Source organism: Protopterus annectens, chromosome 1.part2 (genome assembly GCF_019279795.1).
Source record: "Protopterus annectens isolate FY-2018-M chromosome 1.part2, PAN1.0, whole genome shotgun sequence".
Lineage (NCBI taxonomy): Eukaryota > Metazoa > Chordata > Ceratodontiformes > Protopteridae > Protopterus > Protopterus annectens.
This window is the reverse complement of record NC_056727.1, coordinates 698883250-698907786: the sequence shown is the minus strand read 5'-3', so window position 1 is coordinate 698907786 and position 24537 is coordinate 698883250. Positions and strand designations below refer to the sequence as shown.

At 44.3% G+C, this 24537-nt stretch overlaps 1 protein-coding gene across 1 annotated transcript in view; it reads left to right on the top strand.

The window, feature by feature from the left end:
* Nucleotides 1–24537, top strand: part of LOC122790858 — a 1163840-nt gene that overhangs the window by 108476 nt on the left and 1030827 nt on the right. The gene's annotated exons all lie outside the window — the stretch shown is intronic.

The following is a 24537-nucleotide window of genomic DNA, read 5'->3' as shown; positions in this document are numbered from 1 at the left end:
TATTACATTGAGTATATTGCTTTATTGCTCACTGGTTTATATGCTGTCGCATGCGAAGTGATGTGACCTATTTCATTTCTTGTATTGTATCTGGGAAGCGTCCGTTGTCAAAACTGCTCTCTCTTGGGGAGGAACAAGTGGACGACCTATGACAAGTTGTTTCGTGTTTAACCACCATGCCGGATCCCTTTTGCATGCGTTTAAGTTCTGGTGAGACAATGGAAGGTCTTGCATGTACCATTGTGCAAACAGCATCCATTGGAGAATCCTCGTATGTAGGCGAGCAAGAGGAACTAATAAGATGGCGGAAGCTATAGTCCTTAGGACTTGGACTACTCTGGCCTGGACTTTGTTTAATAAGCATCTGATCTGACTGCATAGAGATTCCACTCTTTCTTATGTTAGCTTTACTGACATGGTGGTTGTGTCCATTTCTGAGTCTAGATATACAATATGCTGCGAAGGAGATGATACTGACTTTTGCAAGTTGATAGTGATGCCTAGGCTGGCGCACAAGGATAGAGTCTCGTCCCTGCTCCTTATGAGTTGATGCCTAGAGGTAGCAGTGAGGAGCCAGTTTAGGTACGGAAACGCCTGTAATCCTTTGTCTCAGGTGAGCAGTTACCACTGTCTTGCATTTGGTAAACACTCTGGGGCTGTAGTGAGGCCACAGGGAAATGTTCTAAACTGAAAATGGCTGGCAGCCAGTCAGAAGCGCAAGTGTCTCCTAGAGCACCTGTACATTTTGATGTGGTAGTAGGCATCCTGGAGATCGATTGAGCACATCCAGTTGTCTTTCCCGATTGTGCTAACGACTGCAGCGCAACCATTTGTAACTTTGATTTTATTATATGCTTGTTGATCCTGCTGATATCTAGAATTGATCTCCATTCCCCTGTCTTTTTTGGAACTAAAAAGAATAGAGAGTAAGTTCCGGATCCTACTTGCTCTGTGGTGACTTCTTAGATGACTTTTTTTTTTTTTTTTTTTGCAGCAACTAGATGACCTCTGATGTTGCACGGTCTAGTTGGATGGGTGGTACGTCTGGAACAGACCGGTTTGTTGGGGGTTTGGAAATAAATGGAATCGGATAACCTCTGAATATTACTTTCTGTAGCCAACTATCTTGAGTGATAGTTAGCCAGGTGCTTGGGTACAGCGATATACGACCCCCGACTGCCTCCAGAGACGGACAGTCGGGCAACCCTTCAGGGTTAATAGAAGAAAGCTTCTCTGTCTCCTTGATGTTGTGGACCTTCTCTGCCACAAGGTTGGCGTTTTCCATTATATCCTACCCCTCTGCCCCCGGGGGAGGGTTGACCTTGTGCCTGAGGAAAATCTTTTTGAGAATTGCGGAACCACATTTTCCCTCCTGTATTACCCTTGGGATAGGATCTGGACGGGAGAGAAACTGACTCCAGTGGTAGATAAGGTTTTTCCTTCCTTCTCGCACCTGGTCAGTCTCTTTCGCTTGGGGTCCAAAAAGTGATGAACCGTCCAAGGGAACGTTGAAGGAAGACTTGAAGGATTCCTTAAAAGTACAAAGACGCATCCATGAATGTCTCCTGAGAGATGTTCCTGTTGCCCTGCTTGCTCCATCTGCTGCATATGAGATCAGCCTCCTGGAGTATTTGGCTATGGAAGTAAAGGTGGAGAGTTCCACGGAAACCTTGTCTATGGAACTGGTTGCTACTAAACCCTGGATGGCATCCTCTAACTCTTTCAGGAGATTCCTCTGAAGATGAGTGAAATAAGTACGCTTACCGTATCTATCCATCGTCCTGGACTCCTTGTTAGGAGGATGGATATTAGAAGACGTCTCAGATAATTCCTTCTTGGTGGCTGCTGCCCCCACCATAGCATCAACTGGAACTCCCTTGCTAAGGAAAGACTTGTCCTCAGGTGATGTTATATTTGTTTGGCCTCCTCAGGACGGCTTCCACTGAATCTGGAGAGGTCCATGTTTTTCACGAATGAAGATCTAGTAGTGACATCCCAGATGGGTGAACAGCTCCAGAGTGGGATACACAACCCATGGTAGGTGCAGTAGAGTGGGCCATAGAAAGGGAATCATACCTGCCAAGGTCAGAAGGCAGGAATGAGGATTACTCTAGATGTTCTTCATTCCACATTGCTGCAGTCCTAACTATTGGGTAGTCCGCTGTCCAGTCGGCCCGAATACCAAAGTATATGGCTGACGTCGGTCAGGGCGCATTAGACTGACGTCAGTACGTCAGGGTACTAATGCGCATGACCGACGTCATATCCTCAGTCTTTTTTGCCGCATGGTCCGATGCAGAAGCAATTTTGCGAGTGCAGGTTGGCGTTCTGAAAGTTTCTGAAGTCAGAGTTTCAGACCGAATCAAAGTTGGCTAAGTACCGCTGGGGAATATTTTGGTTTTTCTTGCCTCAGTATTTAACCGGATGTCAGAAAAAGTGAATAACTGTATTTCTTGTGGGAAACAGATACCTCATAGGGATTACCATACTTTGTGTATACCTTGTTTAGGGCCTGAGCACGACGTTGTTGGATGCCGCTCTTGTGCTAGATTTAACAAACGCACTATTAAGAGAAGGTTAGACTGTGCCAGGTTAGTTTTGGGAAGCGTTGTAATTATAAAATGCCGCCGGATGCTCCGACGCCCGCCGCCAAAAGCGCAAGGACAAAGCAGCAAAGCCTAGAGTTGAAGACCCGACAGTCCCGGACGCCGGTTCTCTAGAAGGCTCAGTGGAGCCGGAGGTTCTGCCAGGAGTTTCTTTGGAGTCTCAGGAGAGACTTTACTGTTACAAGATGTGTCCTCTCAGGAAGTAGGCCAGGCTGAGGGGCTTCTCAGGTGGCTGTTCTTCCTCTCTTCCTAAGGTGGTTAGGGCCTCCCCTTCTGTTTCCAAGGCTTCTTTGAGAGGCAGGCCAAGTTTAGCTTCAGTGGGGGTTTCTCCTACTGCTTCAGGGTCTTTGCCTAAGAAACATATGCTTAAAATGGCAGAGGATTTAATTACTATGATTAGGGGTTCTATGCCCCCTCCTGATAAGAGGCCTAGGGTGGAACCTGAGTTTGAGAGTTTTGAGCAATGTTCGGAGGCTTCTGAGTCTTCGGCTGAAGACTTGCAGGAGTATCCTCCTCATTCTGATTCTGATGTGGATGATTCTACTCCTTCAGCTTCTCCTCCTGAGGATTTTTCATTTTCAGAGACTCTGCATTCCATGAGGGAGCATTTTAAATGGGAAGGTCAAGATTTCTCTGATTCCAGGAAGAGGCTTAGGGAATTCTTGTTTTTACCCCAGCATAGGCCTTTAGCTATACCTCCTGTTCTGAATGTGGTGGAAGATGTTTTTGCAGAAGCTTCCCTGAATCCTGATTCTTTGCCTCCTGCCCCAGTTAAACCGGATAGGTACTATAGGGTGCCTGAAGCTCATAAGTATCTTTTAAGAGTCCTAGGGCAGACCCGAAACTGTCTCTCAGGGGCCTAAAGGTGTGAAGGCCTCTGTTGTTAAAAATCCTGTTCCTCCTGATAAAGAGGCAAGGGCTTTGGATAGATGGGGAAAGAAAGTGTATACTTCTTCCACTTTAGCCATGAGGGCGTTGAATTGTCAGTTTCACATGTTAAAATATCAGAATTATCTCCTTTCACAATTGAAATCTAAGGTGGATGCTCTGGCAGAAGGTATTGAGTGTAAAGAGTTGCAGGATTTAGTTCATGTGTCTGAACAGGTGGGTAAACATTCCCTGCAGTGTGGTTTTGATGCTGTGCAGGCCTCCTCGAGGGTGGCTGCCACTGGTTCTGTTCTTCGTAGGCACGCCTGGTTGAGGGATCAGAATTTAGCTGAGCATGTTAAAACAAGGATTTTGGATGCTCCTTTACAGTCTGATGTGTTGTTAGGTGCGCCTGTGGAAGCAGTTTTAAAGAAAATGGAGGACAAGGCTAAGTCTATGCAAACTGTTAAGGATTTTTTGCAGGTTCAGCCTCCGAAGTTTAGTAGAAATTGGCCTACTAAGGGATGGACATATCCTGCTTATGATTCCCAGTCTAGGGGTAGGTCTAGACGTGGTAGGGGCAGAGCACAAGGTTCTTTTAGGCCTAGAACAGGGAGTTCACCTGCTCAGTCTTCTGGTGAAGGCAGGGGTCAGTCCTTTCGTAAACAGACCCAATGACCTACCTTTTCAGCTGCCAGTACATTCTCGCCTGGCAGCACCTTTGGGAGGAAGGCTGGCTCTTTTCAAAGAAAATTGGGATTTAATTACCCAAGACAGATGGGTTTTGGATATCATTCACCACGGTTACAGGTTTTATTTCCATACCTTGCCTCCTTTCAAAGGCATGCCAGACATTCCTCCTCTACAAAGAAACGAGGCTCACAAGCAAATTTCTCTGTTGCTTCAAATAGGGGCCATTCAGCCAGTTCCTGTGTCAGAAAGGGGCCTAGGATTTTATTCTCGCCTGTTCCTAGTACCGAAGAAGGGGAACACGTGGAGACCAATTTTGGATTTATCTATCCTCAACACTTATCTGGACATTCCCAAGTTCAAAATGTTGACGTTACAACAGCTTTTACCTCTGCTGGGCAAAGATCACTGGATGGTAACTTTAGATCTCAAGGAAGCTTACCTTCATGTGCCTATCAGACTAAGTTGCAGGAAGTATCTGCGTTTTCGAGCTGGAAATTCTCATTATCAGTTCTCTGCATTGCCCTTTGGCTTATCTACTGCGCCCAGAGTATTCACAAAGGTTCTGGCTCCAGTGATAGCTTACTTCAGGCTAAAAGGAATTCAAATCTATCCTTACTTGGACGACTGCCTGATTCTGGCTCAAGAAAAGGAAGACCTTCTACAGCATTTGGAATGTCATAGCAGTGCTAAGATGCCTAGGGTATTCTGTGAACGAAATAAAGTCCAGTCTAGTACCCTCTCAAGACATGTGCTTTCTGGGTGTGAGACTGAATACAGCAGCCCAGATGGCCTTTTTAACCCCGGACAAACAAAAGAATCTTTCCAGTTATTTCCATCAACTATCTCTTCAGTCCGGGCTGACTGCAAGGACAGTCCTTCAAGCCTTAGGGTTCATGGCATCTTGTATTCTGGTGCTTCCCAATGCCAAACTGCATATGAGGAAGCTGCAATGGTATCTCAAAAATGTATGGACACAGCACTGCCAGGATTTGGACACTGTCATTCAAATAATACCTTGCATTCAAAAGGAATTTTTGTGGTGGGCTCAGGAATGTCACCTAAACAAGGGACTCTCTGTGACCCGGCCAGAGGCGAGTCCGATTCTAACGACAGATGCCTCAGACATTGCTTGGGGAGCTCATCTAAATGGACAGTGGATACAAGACAAGTGGCCTGCCAGACTACAGCATCTACATATCAACATGAAAGAGATGTTAGCAGTCCAGTTTGCATTAATGGCTTTCAAGGAGTTACTTCTTCCAGGGCAGGTGTTGATTCTAACAGACAACACAACTGTCATGTGGTACATCAACAAACAAGGGGGAACACATTCTTACCCATTGTGCAGACAAGCAATGATTTTATGGGAGACTGCGCTCAGCTTGCAACTAACTCTTCAGGCAAGGTTTCTGCCGGGAGCACAGAACTCCTTAGCAGATGTGTTAAGCAGAAAAATCATGGATCCCCACGAGTGGAAACTGGATCTTCATGTATTTCAAAAATTGACAGTGTCATGGGGAACTCCAGACATAGATCTGTTCGCTTCTCCACTAAACCACCAGCTGCCAAAGTTTTGCACAAAGAGGTTTCATCACACAGCTTGGAAAGTGGATGCTCTTTCTTTCAGTTGGAAAAATCTTCATGTGTATGCTTTTCCACCTCTGCCTCTTCTTCCAAAGGTGCTTCTAAAGGTCAGACAAGACAAGCCAAGGATAATTTTAATAGCTCCAGATTGGCCTCGGCAGCACTGGTACCCATTACTGAGGAGTCTGGTAAGGAAGCCTCCATGGCCTTTACCCTTGATTCCACACCTGTTGTCTCAGAGGGACGGTCACCTGCTCAATGTCAAGCTTCACTCTCTTCATCTAACAGCCTGGCATATTCTGTCTTGAAAGACAGCAGGTTTAACTTCCTCAACAAGTTTTAAATGTGATTATGGAAGCCAGAAGACCTAGTACAAGGAAAGTGTACGCAGAAAAATGGAAGAGATTTTTATTTTGGACTGCAGCAAAGGATTTGGAGATTTCTGAGCCTAATTTGAGTGTGGCTCTTCAATATCTTACTGAGTTATTGGACAAAGGTTTGTCTTTCTCTTCCATTAAGATTCATGCTGCAGCAATTTCAGCTCACTATGATTGTGACCCACCATTGTTTTCACATCCTTTGTTCAAGCAATTTCTTAGAGGGGCAAAGAATATAAGACCCCCACGTAGAGCTCCTACTCCTGCTTGGGATCTCAATTTTGTGTTGGAGAAACTTACTCTACAACCTTTTGAGCCTGCGGCTACTGCTGAACTGAAATACTTGTCATGGAAGACTGCTTTTTTGTTGGCCATTACTTCTGCAAGAAGGGTTTCTGAGTTGCAGGCCCTTACGGCGGTTGAGCCTTTTTTGATTTTTCATAAGGATAGGGTATCATTACGTACTAATCCTTCCTTTATGCCTAAGGTGGTTTCTAGTGTGGCTTTAAACCAAACTATTCATTTGCCTACTTTTTATGCAGATCCTCAAAATAAAGGGGAAAAGATTTTGCACACTTTAGATGTACACAGGCAATTGCGTTATTATTTAAGCAGGACTAAGGATTTTAGGCAGTCTCAGCAGTTGTTTTGTTTCTTTTTGCTTTGAGTTCAGGGCAAGCCTGTGTCAAAACAAACTATTTCTAGGTGGATTGGGTTTTGCATTGCATTTTGTTATTCCCATCATGGCAAGGAGATTCCAGCTGGGATTAGGCCTCATTCCACTAGGGCTACTGCCACTTCAACAGCATTTCTAAGGGGTGGCAACTAAGGATATTTTGGAGGCAGCTACTTGGAGTTCAGTGCATACTTTCTCTAAGCATTATCACCTTCCTCTCTACTCTAAGTCTAGGGCTGGTTTTGCCACAGCTATTTTGCAAGGCATATTGTCAGCTCCTGCTTCTTTATGATTTGCCAGCCTCCCTTACCTCTGCTTTGGGATTCTACCCAATAGTTAGGACTGCAGCAATGTGGAATGAAGAACATAGTACAGTTTTGTACCTACCATAAATGTAGATGTTCGAGGATCCACATTGCTGCAGTCCAATTTACCTCCCTCCTTCCCCTCTGTGTTTAGGGGTGGTTGTGTAGGTGAGGTTATATGCTGGTAATTTTGTATATATTGTACATATTTTTGGTGCAGGTATATTTGGCCTTGTCTTTTTAGGGTCTTCTGACATCTGGGGCAAGAAAAGACTGAGGATATGACGTCGGTCATGCGCATTAGTACCCTGACGTACTGACGTCAGTCTAATGCGCCCTGACCGACGTCAGCCATATACTTTGGTATTCGGGCCGACTGGACAGCGGACTACCCAATAGTTAGGACTGCAGCAATGTGGATCCTCGAACATCTACATTTATGGTAGGTACAAAACTGTACTTTTTGCACTTTCATGGCTTTCCAGACTAACTTTGTGAGAAGAATAATTGGTGGAAAGGCATAAAGGAAATCTGGGAATCAAAAATGGACCACAGCCTTGCTCAGGTGACCCTCCCTGTGGAGGGATGAGGGTGAAATAACTGTTGCATTTGATGAAGTAAGAAGCAAAAATTCTCAGCAATTTTGGCCCCAGCAGATGAAAATCTTCATTGCCATTGTTTTTTTGAGACCACTCATTAGGTATTAGTGTAGCTCTGGTCAACCTGTCCACTAGCATATTTGATATCCCAGTAATACGCGTTGTTACCTGAAAGCAGTTTGAAGACACCACCTACTGCCAAACTTGCATGGCTTCTCTGCAAAAAAGATGCGAACGTGTTTTGCCTAATTTGTGATGCACCGGAACACTGACATACTGACTTGTGTGAAAAGCATTCACACTCTTGGATAGGAGGTCCTGAAAGGCTTGCAACTCTGAGGTTTGACCTCCTGTTAATGATCAAATCCTTTGAACCATCTTCCCTTTGAAATGCTCCCCACCAAGGAAGGGATGCACTTATGGTGACTGTGCCCCTGGGAGCAGGTGGGCGAAAGGATCTGTCCTGTACTTCTGATAGGGACATAATCCACCAGTCTGAGATTCCTGCATACATGAGCAAATGTTCATCGTGCATACAGCTGCAGTCATTACAGATGGGTTATCCTGCCATCAGGCGGGTCCTCGGTTGTCCGAATTCCAAAGTCTAGGTCCGGCGTCGGTTGTCGTCGTCGCTTCTTCCCTGATGTCAGTGTGGCAGGGGTATAAGAGGCAGCCAACGCCATTTTCTTCAGTCTTTCTTGCCGCGCGGTGCCCGAAGCAGAAGCAGTTCGCAAGTGCCAGTCTGCCAGCTCCTGAGATTTACAAAAGCATTTCAGCCAAAGTCGTCTTTAAAGCTAAGTACCCCGTTGGGGAAACTTTTCTTGCTTCAGACCGATGTCCGACAAAGTTAATTTCATTTCTTGTGGGAAGCAAATACCGCATAAGGATTTCCACTCTTTCTGTATACCTTGCTTAGGCCCAGACCACGACGTCTCGGCCTGCCGTTTTTGTGCTAGGTTCAACAAGCGCACTGTTAAGCGCCGGGCCGAGTTCGCCCTTCATTATTTTGGCAAAAAATTTATATCATGTCGTCGGATACACAGACACCAGTTTGAAGCAAAAGACGCAAAGATAAGGACCGACATCAGAGGTCCGCACAGAGTACTGAGACCATGCTTAGGCCGACTACCTGTTCTCCGGTTCTTAGCGATGCACCTATGCAGCCCCTGAATACCTATGAAACTATTTTACAGGTGACTTTCGTACCCGAGGTCGCAGGCTTCTCTGTCTCCATTCCTTCTGCAGATACCGACGTCACTCTTGGTGGGGAAACTCAAAATTTAGTCAGGCCTGCCATTTCTGAATGCGTCTTCAGTCCTTTCACTTTCTCTATTAAATCCTTCACTAAATCTAAAGCAGCCATGAAAACTAAAAAAACAGGGACCTCAGACCACCTCTCAAGGCCCTATGCCCAAAAAGCAGATGTTTAAAATGGCTGAGGATTTGGTAACTCTCATCAGGGGTTCTCAACCCCCTCTGACAAAAGGCTCAGATTGCAGGAAGACTACCCTTCCTCAGACCAGGCATCTATTACCTCAGAACATTCTGAGGACCAGGATTATGCCTATTCCCCTTTCGAAGACTCTGATGCTGAGGAGTCTATTACCTCACCCCTCCCGGGCCACTCTTTTGGGGGAACCCTGCATACATTGAAGAAGCACTTTCACTGGGAAGGCCAAGATTACTCAGATTCCAAGAAAACGCTCAGGAAATTTCTACTGCTCCCCCAGCATAGGCCCCTGGCTATCCCTCCTGTTTTAGATATTTTGGATGATGTGTAAGCAGAAGCCAGCCTTAATCCAGATTCTTTACCTCCAGCCCTTGTTAAACCAGATCGGTATTACCAGGTCCCTGATTCTCACCAGTTCCTCTATAAAAGCCATACTGCTGACACAAACTATTTGACAGGGTCCCAAGGGAATAAAGGCCCTCTATTGCTAAAAACCCTTTACCTTCAGAGAGAGATTCCAGAGCATTAGAAAGGTGGGGGGAAAAAGGTGTATACATCTGCCACTTTAACCATGAGGGCATTAAACTGTCAATTCCACATGTTAAAGTACCAACAGTTTTTGTTATCTCAGTTGAAAAGCAAAATGACACAAACAGAATAACCAGACTTGAAAGAGTTGCAGGATTTGTTGCATGGTGCAGAGCAAGAGGGTAAACATACCTTGCAGTGTGGTTTTGATGCTTTAGAGGCCTCATGTAGAGCTGCTGTCACGGGGTCTGTTATACGTAGACTTGCTTGGCTCAAAGAGCAAACCTTACCAGATCATGTCAAAGCAAAGTTATTAGATGCACCACTTCAAAAAGATGTGTTGTTTGGTGTTAAAGCTGAGGAGGTACTAAAGAAAATGGAGGAAAAAGCGAAATCTATGCAGACAGTGAAAGATTTCCTACAGGTACAACCTCCACGCTTCAGCAGAAACTGGCCTTCAAAAAATTGGTCCTTTCCAGCCACGGACAGACCTCAAAGGGGCAGATACAGACGCCCAAGGGGTAGAGGACAACCTCAGAGCAAGACAGTGGCAAGTACCAATCCCAAGAGGTGGAGAAGATAGATCAGTCATTTAGAAAACAGACACAATTACTTCCCCCTATGCCTGCCAAGCAAAGCTTTAATGGCAGCACATTTGGGCGGAAAACTGGCATTATTTTCAAAAAACTGGCATATTGTTACAAAAGACAAATGGATTCTGGACATTATAGACAGAAGCTACAGGTTCCACTTTCACACCCTTCCAAAAATGAGAGGCTTGCCAAACCTGCCACAAAATCAAAGGGCAGAGGCACAAAGACAAATTTCCACTCTCATGGATATGAAAGCGATTTAAGAGGTACCTGCAAAAGAACAAGGTCAAGGTTTTTATTCTAGACTATTCCTGGTACCAAGGAAAAACAAAGATCGGAGACCTATCTTAGACCTATCCATCCTAAACACACATCTACAGGTGCCAAAATTCAAGATGCTCTAATTACAGCAGCTTCTTCCCATGCTGGGCAAGGAGTCTTGGCTGGTAACATTGGACCTCAAGGAGGCATACCTGCATGTCCCTATCAGACAGGATTGCAGAAGATACCTCTGATTTCTTGCAGGTTCAACCCATTACCAATTCTCTGCATTGCCCTTTGGCTTATCTACTGTGCCCAGAGTGTTTACGAAATGCTTGGCATCAGTAATTGCCTTCTGCAGACTACAAGGAATACAAATCTACCCATATCTGGACGACTGCCTGATCCAAGCGGACAACAAGGACATTCTATTGCAGTATCTTGCGTTTGTAATGAAACTGTTAAACTTCCTGGGATACACAGTGAACAAAAAGAAATCAAAACCTAATACCTTCTCAACAGATAATTTTCCTGGGTGCCAGCTTAAATACAACCACCCAGATGGCCTACCTCACGCCAGGCAAACAAGGGCAACTGTTTCAATACTTCAGCAAAATGGCAACTTTCACCAGACTTAACTGCAAGGAAAGTCCTGCAGGCTCTGGGATTCATGGCATCTTGCGTCCTTCTAATCCCATGTGCAAAGCTGCATGTGAGGAAACTACAATGGTACCTAAAAAACTTATGTTCTCAACACAGCCACAGCTTGGAAACAGTTATACCACTCATTCCATGCCTTCAAAAGGAAATTTTGTGGTGGGCTCAAGCATGCCAAAGAAACACGGGTCTCCCTGTCTTTGTACCTCAAGCAACTCAAATCATCACAACGGACACCTCACACTATGCCTGGGGAGAACACATGGCAGATGAGTGCATTCAGGGAAAATGGTCCCAAAAAGAGAAGCACCTACACATCAACCAAAAGGAGATGCTAGCCGTGCAAAATGCTCTTATGACCTTCAAAGACCTACTGCTGCCAGGCCAACTATTGATAAGGACAGACAACAACACAGTCATGTGGTACATAAACAAACAAGGGGGAACTCATTCATACCCCCCTGTGCAGGCAAGCCATGCCCCTATGGAACACAGCACTGGAATTGCAAATTCAACTACAGGCACAATTCCTGCCAGGGAAGGAAAACACACTGGCAGACAACCTAAGCAGAAATATGACCGATCCACACGAATGGAAGTTGCATCCTCAAGTTTTCTGAAAGATAACTCTGGCATGGGGACAGCCAGACATGGATCTATTTGCTACCCACAGAAATTACCAGTTGAAAAAATTTTGTTCAAGGACCTATTATTCACAGGCCTGGAAAGTGGACGCACTCTTTCAATTGGACAACATTGACCGTCTATGCCTTCCCACCTCTCCCTCTACTGACCTAAGTTCTATTAAAAGCCTGAGCAGAGAGGCCACAAATGATTCTCATTGCTCCAGACTGGCCACGACAACACACGTATCCGCTCCTAAAGAGCCTGGCACACTCCCCACCATGGATCCTACCTCTAGTACCTCTTCTGTTGTCCCAGCACAACTACGAAACCCTTCACAGCCAGCTCAAAACCCTAAATCTAGCTGCATGGAGAATACCTTAATTTCCCAACAGACTCTTTTCTCCAAGTAGGTGCAGGATGTCATTTTGGAGGCCATAAGACCTTCTACTAGAAAAGCCAACTCTGCCAAATGGAAACTATTTTGTTCCTGGAATCGAGGAAAGGGCCAGAATCCTTTGGTAATAAATATACCTCAAATTTTACAGTACCTAGCTGAGATGTTAAACAATGGCCTTTCCTTCTCCTCCAAGATCCACACTTCAGCCATTTCTGCACAATGCAACACAGACCCTCCTTTATTCTCACATCCCCTATTAAGGCAGTTCCTCAGAGGGGCAAAAAATATAAAACCCCCAAGGAAACCACCAGTTCCAGCTTGGGACCTCAACTTCATATTGGAAAAGCTGACCCTGCCTCCCTCTGAGCCGGCTTCTTCAACAGAGCTACAATACTTGTCATGGAAAACGGCCTTCCTTCTGGCTATCACCTCAGCATGCAGTGTTTCGGAACTGCAGGCCCTCATGGCTGTGCAACCATTCATCATTTTCCATCAGGACAGAGTTTCCTTACGAACCAGCCCTACCTTCATGCCAAAGGTAGTATCCAGTATAGCCTTGAACCAGACTATCCACTTACCTACCTTTTATCCAAATCCACAGAACAAAGGGGAGAGACTACTACATTCCTTGGACATTCACAGACAACTTTGTTATTACTTGGACAGAACAAAGCCATTCAGGAAATCTGAGCAACTGTGTCCTATGCTGCAGGTGCCCAAGGAAAGGCCATTTCCAAACAGACAATTTCAAAATGGATAGCCCACTGCATTCGCTTTTGTTAATTTCATGGAAAATCTGTGCCTGCATACGTCAGATCCCACTCCACCAGGGCCACAGCTACCTCTGCAGCTTTCCTCAGGGGGGTCCCTGCCAAGGACATTTTGGAAGCAGCTACTTGGAGTTCAGTGCACACTTTCTCCAAGCACTACCACCTTCCACTATACTCAAAATCTAGAGCGGGCTTTGCCCCAGCAGTCCTGCAGGGCATCCTCACGACTCCTAGTTCTATTTAGTGCCTACCACCCTTACTTAGCTTTGGGATTGTACCAATCTGTAATGACTGCAGCTGTATGCACGATGAACATAGTACAGTTTTGTACCTACCATAAATGAAGATGTTAGAGTGCTCATACAGCTGCTGTCCAGGTTACCCACCCTCCGTCCCCTCTTAGGACAGTCTTTATGACAAACACCCAACCTATTTGGGGTATTCTTTTATGGTGTATTTGCTTGTGACTACTGTTTTTTGATTTATCTATATTGCATGTTTGCATAACATTGTTTTGCCTTCCTTCTGGGGGCACCTGACATCTGGGGCAAGAAAAACTGAAGAAAATGGCGGCTGCCTCTATTATACCCCTGCCGCACTGACGTTGGGGAAGAAGCGACGACAACCGACACTGGACCTTGACTTTGGAATTCTGCCGACCGAGGACCCGCCTAGCGGCAGGATAACCCGTCTGTAATGACTGCAGCTGTATGAGCACTCGAACATCTACATTTATGGTAGGTACAAAACTGTACTGTCTGATTCTGGTGTGAAGGGGATAACATTTCTGTGACCACTGTGCTGTTAATGTCTACTGTAGGACTTTCATGTGATACCCTGTTGTTAGAACAGGCCATTAGCCCTAAGAGGCTGAAAAAGGGGTCCTGCCTTTGGTCGAAGGTATTAAGGTTTGGAACTTTTTCAAGTGTTTCAATCTGACTCTTGCAATGTGGAGGTTTGCAATTTGTTGGACATTCCCTATCTGGCAACCTATAAATTCTGTGTTCTGCACGGGAGGCAGTTTACTCTTCTTGTGGCCGATTGATATTCCTAACAGATTTGCAGGAGTGAGAAGGAATGACTGGTGTTGCAACAGTAGATCTATGGCTTTTAACTGCTTCCTCCAATCATTCAAATACAAGACTACATTGATCTCTTGCAGCCCGAGAGGAGCTGCTGCTATTGCCATAATCTCTCAACACCCAGGGGGCTGTGGTGAGACCAAATGGCAGTTCCCTGATTTGCTAGTGACTGGCTCCCACCCAGAAAAGGAGAAATCTCCTGGACTGCATTTGGAATTTGATAGGATAGTAGCACATCCAATCATTTCCCATCAATACATGTAGAGTGGACTGCACCATGAACATTTGGAAATTTGTTTTGACACATGGATTTATTGTGCAGAGATCCAATATCTGTCCGAGGTTCACTGTCTCTCTTTAGACCGCACACAACCTGGAATAGACTCCAGATCCTAACTGGTCTGGAGGGACCAGCTGGATGATGCTTTTGTTTAGCAATTTTGGAATCCACTGCAACTGAAGTATCAAATGACCAGGTGGCATGTTGGTAATCTTCATTCTTTTCTTTGCTAAGCCAAAAAGGGTAAGGTACAGTCTCTGGTGATCCATAACACCTGAAGGTATGGTTTGCCAGGTGAAAGGGTGCAAGGAAAAGCATCCCTGACTGCCTTCTAAGTGCAGCAGTTGAGAACACTGGTAAGGTCTCTCAGCGAAGGACCCACAGAAACCTTGATTTTGCATTCCACTTCTTCCTCCTGGGTGACATCTACTCCAATTGCCTCTGCCTCAGGGAAGTCTTCCCCATGAGCGTCCAGGTGAAAACCATGGAACTTTGAACCACAGCTTTCTGTCTCCTTACTCATTCCTATTCATATATCTCCAAGGAGTAGAAACACAGATTCCCATGGTAGACAAGATCTTGCATCCTGTTAAGAGTTTCTTTTACTTTAGGTTCAAACAAGGGGGAACCACCACAGGGGCAATCAAAGGATGCTTTGAAGCTTTCTGAAAAAAACACTTAATATGCAATGCTATGGCTGGATGCAGCTAATACCTGGGCTAGCTGCCTTGATGCACCATTTGCTGTGTTGCATAGCAGTCACATGGCCACATTTCAGGAAGACTGTAGGGTAGATATTTGAGTGCCGGTAAGCTAACTGAAAGAGACTTTGAAAGCTCCTTGATTGAACTCTTTGGAAACGTGTGAGGTGTGCTAGTAAGTTCACTACTCAAAATGCAAATGTTGAACTGTACGTCTATTTTCCTAGTATGACCAACTCCTCTTACACTATATTCGGGTGATGGACAGAGGAACTTTCTTCCTATAGTTTCATCTTAGTGGCTGCTGCTGCCATAACATCTACTGGGGACTCCTTAGTTTTTCCACTCCTATGAGGCAACCAAAATCTTGTCTAGTGTTTTTGTTCTAGATCTTGCTTATAAAGCTTGTAAGGAACCTGATGTAGCACAGCCTATTTAAGCGTCAAGAGGTAGGACCACCTGATGTAGCACAGCCTATTTAAGCGTCAAGAGGTAGGACCACCAAGGACATTGATGTGCCAGACCGAAAATCTTAAAGGAAGACAAACTCATCAGGAGTTTCTGTTAACCCCCATCCAACGTCTCAGAAGGACATCTGATATAATAGATGGCAAACAAGATCTGAGGTTAATCCGCTAAGTGGAGGGTATTTTGGGTTTGGGATGAGTCAGAGCTCACAGATCCAATACTGTGGTATAAGGTGACAAGGTACGATCGAACCTGATCAGACATCCCACGCTGAACCAAACGAAAATATACATCAGATCAAAAAGTACAGTTTCCTTTAACAGCTGCATAAAACAAATATTTTGGCGCTGGAAACTTTATGAAACAAAAACTCAAATTCTACAAGAGTAAGCTTCTATTCAAGGGGGGATTCAGTCCTTTACACTGGTTTTGGGTATGGTTTGTCTTGGGGGGGGGGGGGGGGGGAATCTCACGCTCACTATAGACTTTTCAAAACATTTGGAAAATTAACAGCCCTGGTCACAGTACTTCACAGCAAGTGAAAAAGGGGACCAGCTGAGAGAAAAGGAATCCATTAAAGATGCAGAATTATAGCAACTAAAAAAGAAATGCATACTTAATGTTTCTTTCTGAAAGACTCCATCCTTCATTTCTTTCTATCCAATTTCTCTTAAGTCCCCACTTTTCTCTCGAACAGCAACTGAACTTTTCAATATTTCCTACATATTAACTTCTTGGTCTCCCTTCCAATTTGGTTTGTCGCTCATTACAAATTGGATTTGGCCTCCCAGGACAGGTCATCCAGAGGGAAGCAAAATGTAAGAAAGTCCCACTTTTATTGGTGGGTCTTAATGTAGAGAAAGCATTTGACAGAGTAGACTGGGACTTCATTAGCAGGGCAATGGAAGCATTTGCGTTCCCTGATAAAATTATAAGGTTGATTAAAAGAATAAATTGGGGATGAGAGACTAAAGTGGGTGGGGTCCTCTCCGATAATTTCTGCTTAAATAGAGGAACCAGGCAGGGTTGTCTGCTTTCCCCTTTGTTTGCATTATATTTAGAACCATTGGCAAAGAAAATAAGGGACTCAGAAATTCAAGGATATGATTGGTATAGTCAGGAAAAGCTGGCTGTATTTGCATATATTTTATACATGACAAAACCAGAAAGGTACATTAGTGTTGTGGGACATTTTAAGACCGTTTCAACTCTTCGCTTCATTAATTTTGCATCCTGCGAAAACAAAGGCAGTAGGTGTAAATTATGTACCCACACACGAATTGGTCCAACAATATCCATATTTATGGGGATCTGATAAAATCAAGTATTTAGGAGTATGGATTAGAAATGAGACTCTGGTGGCAGCTGAGGATATGTAGGAAGAGACTAAACAGAAGATAAATCTTCAGTTTCTCAATTTTTATATTGTATGGATATGGATACTAAGATACAATCTTCCAAAATGTTTAGTCCAGTTAGTCTTGTACGCAGGACAGGCATACTTTTATCAATTGGAGGTAAAGTTGTGGATAGCAATTAGAGTTGCAAGATTTTATCTGGGAAGAGAAGACAGCAAGGGTTAAGTGGGAAAAGCTGATTCTGCCAACAGAACAAGGTGGAGTATTACCTAATTTGAGGGGGTATTTTAGAGCAACACAGTTAAGGCTCTTGTACATTGGACAGGCAGAAAACTATGATTCAGAGTTGAAAGGAGATGATGCTGATACAGGTAGGAAGCTCAAGAAATAAGGAGAGATTGGGATTTTGGATGCAAACTCAAGAACAACCAAAATCATACAGTGTATTGTATTCGTAAAATAGCAGGGCGTATTCTAAGAACTAAACTAGCGCTAAAATGGAGAAAATATATTTTGCAGATAGGGTTGACTGCGGTCAGGGATGCAAATAATAGGCAAGAGGGTGCTGGAATTTTTTGGAGGAAACTTGCGAAGGAACCAAGGTATTGAGAGCAAATAGCTAGAAAGGGGAAAGGTAGTAGACTCAACTATTATTTGCTGTGCCACTTCTGTCCCTTTACTTCTAAAGCTAACTCAAGATGCTTTTTCAACCACTGAACAATGGATGAAACATAATCACTTAGCACTCAACGCTTCTAAAACCAAATTAATGGTATTTACTCCCTCTAAAGTCACCACTTTCAACAAAAACACATTTTGTATCACTAGTCATACCAACACAACTCTGGAACTGGTATCAGAGACCAAGCTACTTGGCGTGCTAATTGACAATCGGCTTAAATTTAATTCCCACATACAACTAAATTATCAAAAAAAAACATCAAAAACTAGGTATGCTTTAGCGACAAAACCATTATCTTACACCCACCACTAAACTCACCCTCTCTACATCCTTTCTCATACCCTCCCTTCTCTATGGAGCTCCACTCCTAACTAATCTACAATCCTCTCTGAAAACTCAACTCTCATGTTGTTACAACACAATCGCCAAGTTCGCTACTAGCCTTAAGTCCTCCACTCACCATTGTTCCTCTCTCCATAAACTAAACTGGCTAGAACTACCTATTCACCTCATCTATACCCAACTCACTTTAGCACACAAGCTCATTCTCAACCCCTCACTCTGTCCCTCCCTCTCCTCTGCCTTTAAAATGCATCTACCTGACAGAGTACTACGGTCCAATAACCAAAATCTTCTAGAAATATAAAAACCAGCTTGCCCCCCCCAGGCAAACACCTTCTATCCTTTAGTCTAGCACGACTCTGGAACTCCCTACCACCACACATTCGTGCTACCCCTACTTATCGATCTTCAAAAAAACTCTTCACTCATACCTAGTATCCCAGTGGGAATGCTCCAGCTGCCACCCTACATAACTCACTGCAAATTTTCTTTTTCCCTCTTTTTCATTAACATTGCTCCTTCTAACTTCTCAAACTCAAAGTGTTTGTTAATTACTTGCAAACTGGATATTATTCTAGTCTACACCTCTTACTTCATACTTCCTATATATTAATGTTCCTGTATATATTTTGTAATCATTCCTTAAAATTCTGCACTACCTGTTCATTTATCTAAAACCTATACTGTTTGCAATGTTTGTTCTTGTCTAATCTAATTGTATATTTTTAATCTGTCATATTGTTATATTAATTGTCTTTGGTCTGCCCTATATTATAACACATGTAAACTTATTATCTACATCATTTTGTAACCTTGATTGTTTATGGAGCTTTTCTCCCCAGGACTCCATTGAAAACGGGTTCACTTTGGCCCAATGGACTATCCTGGTAAGCCAACTGCAAATAAAAAATAAATAAATAAATAAATTTAGGTCACTTACAGATCATTATCATTGAGGCTAAAGATGTGAGGAGAGTACAGTGGACAAAAGGAGGCAGTGAATTATTAGTCTGGTTACGTACATTGGCATAGCCAGTGAATTTTAAGGTATTCTTTGAGTCGCTTTTTGAAGAGTTGTGTCGAAGTGAGGGATGCAAGTTCAGTTGGAAGAAGGTTCCAGGCTTTCCCCACGGTATTTGAGAACAGTGAATCTCCTGACTTATTATTGGATTTGTGCATAGATTACTAGTAGCTTGTTGCTGAGCGTAGTTGTAAGATTTTTGTAGGGAATGATAAGGCTGGTGAGAGTTGGGGTCTTACTAGGATGATGGAGGGACTTGAGGGTGATGGTTAGTTGATGTAATAGAAGTTGATTGGTAGCTCCAGCCATCCTAGCTGTTTAAGGTTGACAATGGTGGGTTCTGGAAGGGGAACTAGTAGCAAATCTGGCAATGCTGTTGTAGGCACTTGCCAGTTTAAGATTATTTTTGGATAGATTAGTATAGATGGGTGAGGCATAGAGGTGGGTGGAAATGAGATGGGTTTGGACGGTAGTAGTTCTGGCTAGAGGAGTAAGGAAGGGTTTAATTTTGTAAAGCGTACCGAGTTTTCTGTTAACTGCTTTTATAGTGGTGTTAATGTGAGTCTCAAAGTTAAGGTTGTGGTCAATGGTTATTCCTAAGAGTTTAGTTGTTGGGTCAGGTGATATGACAGTGCCATTATTAGGTGTAACTGAATTCTATTGTGGAAGATTTTTGTGTAGGAGTAAAGAGCAGTAATTTACTTTTTTGGGATTCAGGAGAAGGCAGCAAGGTTGGGACCAGTTTTTAACAATATTAACACACTTTAGGTGAGGGATTGGAGTTGAGATGAGGTAGTGGCAGAACAAAGTATAATCATCAGTATATTGTATGCAGGTCGCTTGAGGAATTGATGTAATTAGATCATTGATATTGAGAATAGAAGAGGGCCTAGAATAGAGCCTAGAGGGACACCAAGGGAAATACTGAGATGCTTGGAAAGAATGTTGTCCCAGAGCACAGTCTGCTGCCTATTGTCTAGATAGGACTTGAAAAATTGTAATGCCAGTGTGTATTGTGAGAAGGATTCAAGTATATTTAAAAGAAGCTGATGATTAACCATATCTAAGGCTTTTGAAAGGTGAAAAAAGAGTGCAGAGATGAAGTATTACGGTATTTGTTGATGCAGTCAGTGAAGGATAGGAGGGCAGTGGTAGTGCTATGGAATGGCCTAAAACCATGCTAGCAGTCAGCGAGTATGTTGTTTTGGAGTAGGTGATCAAGAAGTTGGTGGTGGATATATTTTTCCATGATTTTTGTTAAAGGAGAAAGTAAGGCTATTGTGCGAACGTTTGATAGTTCATTTGAGTTGCCGGCTTTGTGAAGTGGGATAATATGGGAGGTTTTCCAGAGGGATGGGATAGTTCCTTCCTTAATGGATGTCCTTCATGGATGCATCTGCAGTCATAACAACTGGGTTGTCCTGTCGTCAGGCAGCCCTTCAGTCGGCCGGATTCCAAAGTCCGGGTCCGGCTTCGGCTGATGTCGCACTTCACCAGACGTCATCTCTGTTGGTCTTCGGGTATAAAGGCATCAGCCGACGCCATTTTCCTCAGTCTTTCTTGCCGCGTGGCGCCCGAAGCAGAAGCTGTTCGCAAGTGCCGGTCGGTCGGATCCAGAGATTACTTCTACCGAATACTACTTCGAAGACTTCTAAAGCTAAGTACCCCGTTGGGGACTCTTTCTTGCCTCAGCCGATGTCAGAAAAAGTTAATAATTGTTTAACCTGTGGGAAACAAATACCTCATAAAGATTTCCACTCTTATTGTCTGCCTTGTTTAGGCCCAGCCCACGACGTAGCAGCCTGTTCGGCCTGTGCTTCGTTCAACCGACGAACGCTTAGGCGTCGATCGGAGTTTGCTGAACAGTTTTTCGGTTCTGATTTTGCGTACATTATGCCGTCGGATCCTCCGACTACCCAATCTGCCAAAAAACGCAAAGATAAAGACCGACACTCGCGGTCCGCGGTTTCGGCCGAAACCATGGTCAAGCAAACCGCGAGTGTCTCGGTTTCGGCCGAATCCGAGAACTGATCAAAGTACAGCTGAATCTATCTCTACAACTGAGGCCCCTGCTACCACTCTTGAAACGGCCTCAGAAATTTTATCCACTACGGTGGTTGCCACTGACTTATCAGACACCATTCCCTTGGATGTCTCTACCCCAGCACGTGGTGCTGCTAGGCCTCCAGCAGCCATGTCCATTAAGGCCTTCGCCAGGGCTAAAGCAGCAAAGACTACTAAAACAGTGCCTGTTAAACCCCCTACAACCAGGCCATCGTCTAGTTCTCAAATGCTTACTCTGGCAGAAGATTTAATTTCATTAGAGGATCTCAATCTCACCCAGACAGGGCCTCTCAGCCCCCAGAGAAGAGACCTAGGGCAGAGCCCCCTGAGCCAGTGTCCTCTGAGTCTGCCGATGAATCAGACATAACTGATCAGCCAGAGGCTCCTTTCTCCAATTTTGAAGACTCTGATGCTGAAGAATCCATTCCAGCTGCTTCCCCACCAGAAGAATTCTCCTTTGGGGAAACCTTACATGCCATGCGAGAGCAGTTCCAATGGCAGCAACAGGATTTTTCAGACTCCAGAAAAAGACTTAGGACCTTTCTGCACCTTCCACAGCACAGGCCCTTAGCTATACCTCCTGTTCTCTCTGTGGTGGATGATGCTTTCAATGATGTCTGCTCCGCACCAGATTCTTTACCTCCAGCCCCTGCCAAACCAGACAGATTTTACAGGGTGCCAGACACTCATCACCACCTTTACAAGGCCCCACTTGCAGACCCGAAACTATATCCCAGGGTCCCAAGGCAGTAGCCGCGACCATAGCAAAAAAACCCTATTCCTTCAGAAAGGGAAGCAAGGTCATTAGACAGATGGGGCAAAAAGGTCTACACTTCAGCTACTCTCTCAGCTAGAGCTTTAAATTGTCAGTTTCACATGATACAATACCAAGAGTTTATGCTTGATCAGTTAACTAAAAAACTAACCACTGATGAATCTCTTGATAAGAAATATGTATTAGAAATGGTAAATAACATACAGCAGGTTAGTAACCATTCCTTAAAATGTGGCTATGATGCACTGGAGGCTTCATTTAGATCAGCCATGACTGGCACAGTGATAAGAAGGCATGCATGGCTAAAGGAGCAAGCTCTACCGGATCATGTTAAAGCTAAGTTGCTAGATGCTCCTATGGATAAGACAAGTTTGTTTGGTACACCTGCCCAGCAGGTTATGAAGAAAATGGAAGAAAAGGCAAAATCTGTTCAAACGGTTAGATTTCTTGCAGGTTCAACCCCCAAGGTTTAGCAGGAACTGGCCTGCCAAAAATTGGTCCTTTCCTGACTCCACAAGATCTCAAAGGGGCAGGAATAGACGTTCCAGAGGCAGAAACCAATCCAGGGGAGGTGCCTACAGAGAACGACAATGGCAAGGTAACAACAGAGGCACAGACACAACCTCTGCCACTACATCAACTCAACCACAGTGATTTAACCCTAAATCCGCCTACCAGGGAACAAATAGCAGCTCCTCTAGGCGGAAAATTAACCTTATTTTCAAAGAACTGGCACTATATAACAAAAGACAAGTGGATTTTACAAACCATAGATCAAGGTTACCGGTTCCACTTCCACACTTTACCAGTCAAAAGAGGAATGCCAAATCTACCTCCAAATCAAAAAACAGAGGCTCTACAACAGATAATGCAGTTAGCAAACATGAGAGCTGTGGAAAAAGTGCCAACAGCAGAGCAAGGAAAGGGTTCTACTCCAGACTATTCCTAGTTCCAAGAAAGGAAAAAAGTTGGAGACCAATTCTCGACCTGTCCGCCTTAAATACATACATCATTGTCCCAAAATTCAAAATGCTGACCCTACAGCAACTTCTTCCCATGCTGGGCAAGGAGTGTTGGCTGGTAACTCTAGATCTCAAGGAGGCATACCTGCACGTCCCCATTCGACCAATCTGCAGAAGATACCTCAGATTTCTTGCAGGATCAGAGCACTATCAATTCTCAGCATTGCCCTTTGGCTTATCTACTGCGCCCAGAGTATTCACAAAATGCCTGGCATCAGTAATCGCCATTGCAGACTACAGGGAATTCAAATTTACCCATACCTAGGCGACTGCCTGCTACAAGGGGACAACAAAAGCAAGCTGACAACAGATTTACAAAGGGTCATTTACTTGCTGCAAGCACTGGGATACACAGTCAATCTACAAAAGTCAAGGCTGATACCATCCCAAACAAGGACATTCTTGGGCGCGGAATTGGACACAGTAAAACAGATGGCATTCCTAACTACAGAAAAACAAATAGAACTCCCTCTTTACTTCTTGGCACTAACAAAACTGAACAAGTTAACAGCAAGAAAAGTACTGCAGGCCTTGGGCTTCATGGCATCATGCATAATCTTGGTTCCACTTGCCAGACTACATATGAGAAAACTACAGTGGTACCTAAAGAATTTATGGTCCCAACACAGACACAGCCTAGAAACAGAAATCCCATTAATTCCATGCTTAAAACAGGAGTTCCTATGGTGGGCTCAGGCATGCCAGTCAAACCCAGGGCTACCCTTTCGCAGATGTCAAGCAAGCCAGACCATCACAACAGGGGCTTCAGAGCTAGGGTGGGGGCCCACATGCTGGACAAATGCGTGCAAGGATTGTGGACACAGGATCAACTTCACCTGCACATCAACCTAAAAGAAATGCTGGCAGTAAAACTGGCAATCCAAAAGTTCAGACCATTTCTCAAAGAGGGCCAGTTGATGATAAGGACAGACAACACCACAGTCATGTGGTACATCAACAAACAGGGAGGCACTCATTCATACCCCCTATGCAGAATGACTTTGGAGCTGTGGACCCTGGCACTCAGCTACAACATCCAGTTACAGGCAATATTTGTACCGGGAAAGGAGAATACTCTAGCAGACATATTAAGCAGAACCACATCGGATGCCCACGAATGGAAGCTGCACCGGACATCTTCAAAACCAACTCAAAGAAATGGGGAATGCCTCAGAACTATTTGCATCACCTACCAATCACCAGCTCAAAACATTCTGCACAAGGACATTCCACCCACTAGCATGGAAAGTGGATTCGCTCTCCTTCAGCTGGAAAGGCCTAACAGCATATGCATTCCCACCTCTTCCCTTGATACACAAGGTATTACTAAAAATCAAGGAAGAACGTCCAAGGATAATCCTGATAGCTCCAAACTGGCCAAGACAACACTGGTACCCACTGCTGAGGAGCATGTCTCGAACAATATGTGGCCAATACCCTGATGCCTTTGATGTTAACTCAGAACAACTACAGCATCATACATCCAAACCTAAAACGTTGCAACTGACTGCATGGAACATCACATAGCAGCAGCTAATCCAGAACTTTCCCAAAGAGTTAGAGACATTATTCTTGAAGCACGCAGACCTTCAACAAGAAGAAACTATGCCGGAAAATGGAAAAGGTTTGTCATTTGGAGTACTGAAAGAGGAAAAGATGTGTCAAACATAGATATGCCTAACATTCTGGAGTACCTAGCGAACTTCTTCATTCAGGCCTGTCCTACTCCTCCATCAAGATACATGCATCAGC